Raw genomic sequence first — 8,097 nt, 5'->3', positions numbered from 1 at the left:
AGGGAAAACGGTCCTGGGGAAAAGGTCCAGCCTGTCCACCCTGTGCTCTGGTTCTGGACCATCTGTGGCCTCATGTTGGCTGAATTCAGGTCAGCAACGCAGAAGAATATCAAGAAATTACTTGAATAAACCCTGTGTCGTGTGTCTGAGGCAGCAACGCTTGTGCTTAGGGTCTGGCCACAAACTGCAGCAACAAGGAAGATTCCTGTTCACAGTGCAAAGGAGCAGCGGTGGCATCTGGGCTGCTTCTGCTCCAGGCAAAAAGGAAAAACCAAAACCAAACAACTCACATGCGTGGAGATGGACCAGCCTTACCCAGAGCAAGCCGGGCTGTGTCATTTAATAAAATACAAGTGAAGAAATCCCAAATCCCAGCAAATGCTGCAGCTTCTGCGTTAAGGGAAGAAAGGGGGGGAAAACCCCAACTAAATCAAACTTGAGTTGCACGTCAAACCCAGCAAAGGGAAGTTAAAGATGGTCCAGCCTAGATTTGTTACTTTGGTCCTCATGGAGGTGAAATGTGCATCGAAGTGACGTTTCACAATCCGGGTGTTGTTACGGCTTTGTAGGGTGGAGCCAGCTCATTCTTCCCTTTTTTAATCTGCAGAGGAGGTTTGTAATTGTTTTAGTGGAGAAAACGTTTGGAGTGTTTGGGGCCGTAATGATGGGTTTCTGTGCTGCATGTCAGGCAGCGTTAGCGCGGGCGCTCCTGGGGCTTTTGCCGAATGACTGGGTCTGGCAGTGCGAGCTGTGCGGCCAGGGAAGGGCAGAGGCAGTCAGCAAGGAAGCTTTCAAATTAACCTGGGGAGTCTCCTTTCTTCTGAGCACTTGAAAGCCCAAGCCTAAATCTACTTGACAGGTTCTTCTGTAGCGACACATGTGGCACGGAAACATTTGATCTCTCGGTCAGCTAATAACAAACTTGAAAACAATGTAAATTGGTGCTTACAGGATACTCCACGAGGCAACAGAATTTACATTTGCGCCGTGGAGCTTCAGCCTGATTTGACTTATAAAAGCAAATGAAAATTGCAAATAAAACATTTTGTAAATTGTGGTAGGATCCTAATAGCTGCTCCAGCAATGGTCTAACTCGGTCTTAGGGTGGGGAGGTCAGGTGTGCGTGTGCAGCATCATCACCCAGCGCCGCTGCTGACCTGGGGTGAGCTCATGCCCGACTTTTGCACCGAAGCCGCCGTGTTTTCTGTTTTGTCATTCTGTGCTCGCAAGCCCAGCGCTTCACTTGGCAGGATTGGGGCTTGGAGGCTTTTCCTCATCACCGGCTGCAAAGCACTAAACCAGAAAGCTGGGATTAGTGGGGAGAAAAGAAAACAATTTGGCTGCTCTAATTTGCCTTTTAGGCGTTGCGTGAACAAGTGACCCTGTAGTTTCTGGTTGGCCTCTTTCTAAAGCAGGTCAGTCCTGAGTTCCTCCTAATGAAACCGGGAGCGCTTTTCAGTCAAAGGGTGTATTAAAATCCGCTCAATCGCCCATAATGGTGTGAACAGCTCGATGGTGGCACGCAGCTCTCCTCTCCTGACTTATTTCAGCATCTTCAGAATGAGGTGGCTACTGGCAAAAGGTTGCTCTGGGGGAAGCCCAGGTGGATTCGCCTGCTGGGTCACTGAGCAGGACGTAACTCACGGCAGCTGCCCAAGTGCCAGCAAGATTTTGCGTATACAGCAAATAAAGGAAAAATGGCTGGTGCTGATGGCAAACTGGTAGAGCTGTGAACATGGGAGACTTCTGTTCTATGCGCTGAGGTTCAGTTAGTCATCATTTTCTCAGGAAATTCACTTTTACCCCTGGGCTGTATTACAGCAGATGCCTTCCAAGTCAGTGCAACACCAGAGCAACACTCTCAGCCTGTACGGCACTTAACGGGACGTGTTTGCCAAAGACACGGCGACTGAGGTGTTTGCAGAGACTCAACCCCTCTGCACGGACGGATATTTGCATGAAAATTTATTCCTGCTCTTTCTTTGCTTCTCTTTGGACTAAAGCTAGACTCCTGTCCCACAGGAGCTCAATTAGATCCAGATGTCTCACTCCATTGTACGCGTTTTAATCTCTGCCCCGAGCTTGCGTAATACACTATCTGATTTCTGCGTGCAGTTTCCATGGCACTAAACCAAAAATACATTGCAAGAGGTCACCGACAAAAGGACCCGCAGCTGTAGGCGGGGTAGAAATCAGCCTGGCCACCAAAGGGCTGCCCAGCGACTTCTTGTCCCAATCTGATGGGTCTTGCAGAGGTGCCGTTGCCTGGAGTCACGTTTGCAGGCAGCAGCACGTGGGCTAACGCCCAGCACACGGACTGATGGTTTTACTGGCTGGTGTCAGCAAAGGCTGAACCTTTGTGCTAGAGGCTGAAAAGCTCTGAAATCCTCTTCTTCTGTCGCATCTGCTTCTTCCGCCTATGGGAGATGGGCTGTTTCTCTCTAGATGGCAGCATTGGTAAAGAGTCTCAGGGCAGTCTAGGGTCTTGCTACACCTCGCTTCAGCATGAGTTCTAATCCATGATTCAAATTTATTGCATCTTTGAAATCCTTAGAGACTCCAGAGACTGCCATGTTGTTCCCTCAGTGTAGCCTCCCAAGTATAAGCACTGGCACAAAACTGAAACCAAAGGTCACTTTGAGACGGGCTAAAGGAATTCAGGAAAGCGCTGAACAACGCTGGCTTTTGTGGCGTATTCCCACGTGTTAAATGCAAAGTCAAATCCCCAGATCTTCAGCATGCAGAGTTTTGGGCAAAATTTCCAATTGCCATTGAAGAAAAATCCATTCTCTCAGCTTTGCCGCAAAGAGCACGTGTTATTCAGCAGGTTTCCATCACAGCACTGTCAGCTATGCCCAGGCTCAGCTGGGGAAAGTGGCTGCAAACAGAACAAACTGATGATCAACTCAAATAAACCAATTCTCATTATTTTCTTCAATGTTTTCACACACTGTCCAGGCATGTGGGACCACCAGCACATCCTGGTGTTTCTGTGCACTTTCTCCACCATCAGAAGAGCTGCTGCTTATCCCTTCTCTTAGTATTCCCTTGCACTTCCTGGCTTTCAGAGGTTCTGTGAAGCTCCAGGAGGATCTGTGAGGATCCCAGAAACCACGAGCTGGGACCAGCAAGGAGCTGGTCCAGGCCAGGGTGAAGGAGCAGGGCCAGAGAAGCACCGCAAGAATGAGACGGGATCAGGCACAAGCACTGGGGTGGACTTAGGGGGAGTGGGGTGGTATATGAACAGACTGGAAGGTGTAAAAGTGTCAAACCAGTGGTGGGTTTGGTTTTACTGCCTTTTTTTTCCTCAGAATGTTGTTCCAGGCCGGCATTAACAAGAGATAACGACCCTACTGATCATCACGGGAAGCGGTGTACGGCGCAGAACCTGTTGCTCTCAGCATCCCACCCACACTTGAATTCTGTGAACCACATTTTCCTCTGCAGCCAAACACTCAGATATACTCACATAGAGCTCAATTACAGGGAACAAATTAAGTTTTAATCAGGAAGAGGAATCCTAGTGGGAAGCAACTGTCCCGATCTGAAATTTATCCATCTAGGCTTGTGTGAGAGGAGCCAAAGCCGCAGCTGTCAGGATGGATTCGCAGGGCACCTGAAGTCATTATTAAATATCCATTCTCCCGTTTCTGATGGCACCGGTTATAATTTGCATCGTGTTGGTAAACGGAGCCCATCAGAACAAGCCGCTGGGCACTGGCAATGTCTCCGGGTGTCCCACTGGGTTGCGATGCTGGGCACCTCCCCAGCAAAACGACAGCGAGGCAAAGAAATCCTGCCTGTGGCACATTTAATTTTTCATACTTTTGACCTTTCTGTCCTTCCCTAGAAGTAACCGGGATGTGCTAAACATTAGAGGAGTCTGGCTCTATTTAATGGCTATATTTAATATACGCCATTGCTGAGAAAGACTCTTCACTGACTTTGAATTGATTCAGCTCCCTCACCTCCTTAAAAAAAGTAGTTCTGGAAGGGCTCTGAAAAACCTCTCATGCTCTGCTCTCTCGAGGTGCCCGTTCGGGTGCCGCGGGGTGATTTTTAGATGTGCTTCTCCCACTGTGGTGTACAAGTGCCCGCGTCGGGGAGTCCTCAGTGCCGTTTCTCTGCTCTTTCAGGTCCCCTCACATCCACCGCAGAAAGGAAGGTTAAATAATTAAGAAAAAGTAAGTTGTAGAGAGATTAAATGGGCAAAGAAAGTCCTGTGTCAGAGGAGCGAGTGTGTGAAGCTTTGAATCATTTGACTCCCTGTTTATCCACCACTCCTGGGAGACGGGGGGAGCTGGAGGGAAGCGGAGGAGTTTAGGAAGTTCACAAGCAGAGTGCTTGTGTTGTTCCTGGCACAAAATTACCAGTCATGTGTGTCCCTTCACAATGCCATTAACCCCCCGTGGTGAGGCCGGGAGACCTTCAAGAATGATCAGCTCCAGCACTTCCACAAAGGATGACTTAAGCAGTTGTTCCTGGCAGCAGCAAGGCTTGGGCTGCCGGTGGGAGCCACCAGGCGGGGCAAGACCCAGTTCTGCAAAATAAATCTGATAAATGTGGGTTAAAGCACTGGAGACGGCTGCTGTTGAAACAAGAAACAGCTTTTATCTCTGAACAGTGCTGGGAGCTGGCGGGTGACTGGCTTGGAGGAAGGCATTGGGTCCAGCCAGGTGGGCATCAAAGCAGCAGAAGCCAAACACCTGCCCTGGCTGGAGGATCCCTCAGGTGAGAAAGGAGCAGCACTGGCCTGCACTTGTCCTTACTGAGAGAGACCTTTTCCTGAGTTTAAGGCTTGTTTCAAGGCACCCGTGGCTGTACGGTTGAATTGGATATCAGGAAAAATTTCTTCACCATAAGGGTTGTGGAGCCCTGGCCCAGGCTGCCCAGAGCAGGGGTGGAGTCCCCATCCCTGGAAGGGTTTAACAGCTGTGGAGATGTGGTGCTCAGGCACACGAGTCAGTCGTGGGCCTGGCAGTGCTGGGTTAACAATTGGACTCGATCTTAAAGATCTTCTCAAACCTAAATGATTCTAGGATTCTATTCTAATGCTGCACTTTAATCCAGAAAGAGGGGAAGGAGAGAGAAAGTTTTCTGTATTTTTTCCTTCTGCCTGTGCAAAACTGGATGAAACATGACACAGAAACTACAAATCTATCCCATCCCAGTGTAGCCCAAAGATAAAAGTGTTAAAATGCTCTGTAATTACAGTCAGCCTCAAAGAAGAAATTTTATGAGGGCAATAATCAGATGCTCAGCTCTTAAAATCCATGGCACAAAATGAAAGAATATGATTTTTCAAACAGTGCTGGGGTTTAATTTGGCTCTGCAGCAGTTTAGAGGTGTTTCTCCTTTCGAAAGAAATTCGAACGGTTGGAGAGTCTGACCGCTTGGATGGCCAAGGAAAAAAAATAAATTTTAAATTACAGTCCTGTCTACTTCCAGACGCCCACATATTTCAGGGTGAGGTGTAGCCTTTTCCAAAGCAAAATGAAAGCATCAGTTACACGCAGCTTAAGCCGAAGAAGTTAATTAGGATGTAAGTGTTATCTTAAGTAGCTGCATTTATTAGTGTGCCAAAATGGAAATGGCCCAGTTAGGTCCTGGCTGCTTTTTTTCAGGAGCACATGAGGCTCCTGCCAGTTTTGAGGGGTCAGAGTGTAACCCGTGCTGGTTGTTAGCTTTGAGTGTCATCCTGCTAAAATTGTTGCTTTTGTAGAAGTTGAAATGTTAAGTTCCGTGGAAAGTAAAGAGGTCAATAAGTTTAGATCCCTTAAGGACAGATTTCTTAATGCAGGGTGGCAGCATTCAGCCTGTGTGATTTAACCAACCGGTCAAGCTTATTAAAAATTAAAAACCTTTCTGTTAAACATTCTTAAAACATTCTCGTTTGCAGTGCTCAAAATCCTGTTATTAGAGATTCCCTCCCACTTTCTGCAGCCAAAGGAAACTTGTTTTCCTGGGTTTAACTTCTTAAACGGGCAGTGCATGGGCATCACGCCTGCCGGCATGTCGCTGTTGTGAATTTTGTAGCCTGGTTTCCTAGAGTCCCATGCGGTCACCCCACCTTTGGGTGTCTCCTCTAGGTGACACCAGGAAATCTGCAGAATATTTCGTGTTGCATATAGATGTAGAGTCAGCGAAGATGTGAAATACTGTCAGTTCAGTGGTGTTTCACAGCAGAAGGGCAGAGGGAGATAAGCCCTGGTGAGACCTTTGCTGAGGAGCTGTGGCTCTGGGAGCTCATCCCTTTCTTTGACATCAGTGAATCCAGTGCTGGGAAGATTATTTTTTTGTTGCTTACTCCTTCTGCTTATTTTCCCAAGGGAAAAGCTGTGGTGTGAGCTCAGTCTCTGCCTGCTCTGCCCTTGGCGCGCCAGCAGCTTTGGAAAAAACGCAGTGTATTGGAGTCACGGCGGATGCTGGAAGGACCCTGGGAGATCTTGGAGGATGAAGAAGACAAAATTGATGGGTATCAGCACTTGCACTGTTTGCCCCTTGCTTCAAAATATATTCTGGGATTCAGATATTATTAGAATCATGACACAGAAAGAAATACAGCAGAGTCTACCCTGGCAGAAGTAAAGGGAATCTACAAGGCATGGAAGCTGTGGCTGGTTTATAACTCACTCTATAGCAAGATGCTGTTGGATGCGAGCTGCCGATATTTCAGAATTTTTTGTGTGTGCAGACTCTTAAAATCTGTGTGTGATGAGAATTATGAAGAAAACAGCCCCGCAAAGCCTGGTGTTCACTCCGCAGAGCCACGCTGAGCTGGGGCTGCTCTCCTCCGTGAATCCACCCCGGCTTCAGCGAATCATTTTGATTTGAGAAAACCAGAGGCGGTATTTTTTTTAAAAAAACCCTTCTGTATTGTCAAGATGAACATCCTTATTTTCGGACGCTTTATTTTGATGGAGCGAAATGTTTGACGTAAATTGAAGCCATTTCTGTTTCACGTTATTGCAAAACAAAATCGCAAGCAAAATCGCGCTACGTGTAGAGGGCTGTTAATTAGTATCTTGCTCACAGTAGCAGGTGGGACAGCAGAGCTGCTGGCAACATTTCAAGCGTTTACTGCTGAGAACATTTATGGCAGCACCAGCAATGTAAGGCATTTTATTTTTCTGCTTTCACCAAAAAAAAAGAAAAAAAGAAGAGATGGACTAAATCCATGCAAATTAAACAGCAGCCAAAGCTAAACTAGGCATTAGTGGTTTCAAATAGCCAGGCTGGATGGGTACGCTCGCTATCACACAGGGAATCAAAGTCAATTTTAAAGCAGCTACTGTAGGTTCTACTCTGAACCAATTGTTGCAGCTGAGCTGCATTTTTCTATTTTATACACAAGCCTCAAAAATCCACTAAATGGCTGAATGCCCCTGTATGTTAAACTTACTGTGTGGTAGAAAGAAGGTACAGAATACACCTCAGCTCGCATGTAAGTCACATACTACTGCTATTTTTTTTCCCTTACCAAGTGGGTTGATGCTAAACAGCAGAGAGTCGCTGAGTGCTTCCTAGGAATTGTTCAGATCCAGGGAAGTGCTACAGATCCCTCTTGCTGTGCACCAGTTCCTGCAGAATTAGTCATGATGGGTCCGTAGCACAGTGCTTACATACTGGGCTTTTCTTTCATCATAACTTTCAGAGTTTCTTCTCCTTTCTTTTTTCCTTTCTTTGTTTCCAGCTTTTCCTTCCTTTCAGTCTCCTTCAGAGTTTTCCAACTTTCCATCTTCTCCCTACATAATTTTTTTCCCCCTCTAGATTTCTTTTCTTTTTTTTAGTGCTGTGTAGGAATGCAAGACTTCAAGATTAATATTTAACATCAACATCTGCAAACCCTCCTCCGGTCTGTGCTTTTTTTTTTCCTTCATGGAGCTCCAGTGTGTATGTCTGGAAACACATCTCTAATCTTTATGCCTTTAAAGGTCTGTAGATTTTCAGTTTAATTTACTCCATAGGAACTAACATATATGTAAAGAATGTTTTAGTCAACATCTTTTAGCATAAATGATGCATTAGAAACATTACAAAATGTTAAGTATTCAGTTACATCCAAAGTTTTTCACAGAATCACAGAATCACAGAATG

This window comes from Apaloderma vittatum, unplaced genomic scaffold (assembly GCF_000703405.1).
Source record: "Apaloderma vittatum isolate BGI_N311 unplaced genomic scaffold, ASM70340v1 scaffold31971, whole genome shotgun sequence".
Lineage (NCBI taxonomy): Eukaryota > Metazoa > Chordata > Aves > Trogoniformes > Trogonidae > Apaloderma > Apaloderma vittatum.
Note: the sequence above shows the minus strand (reverse complement) of the source record.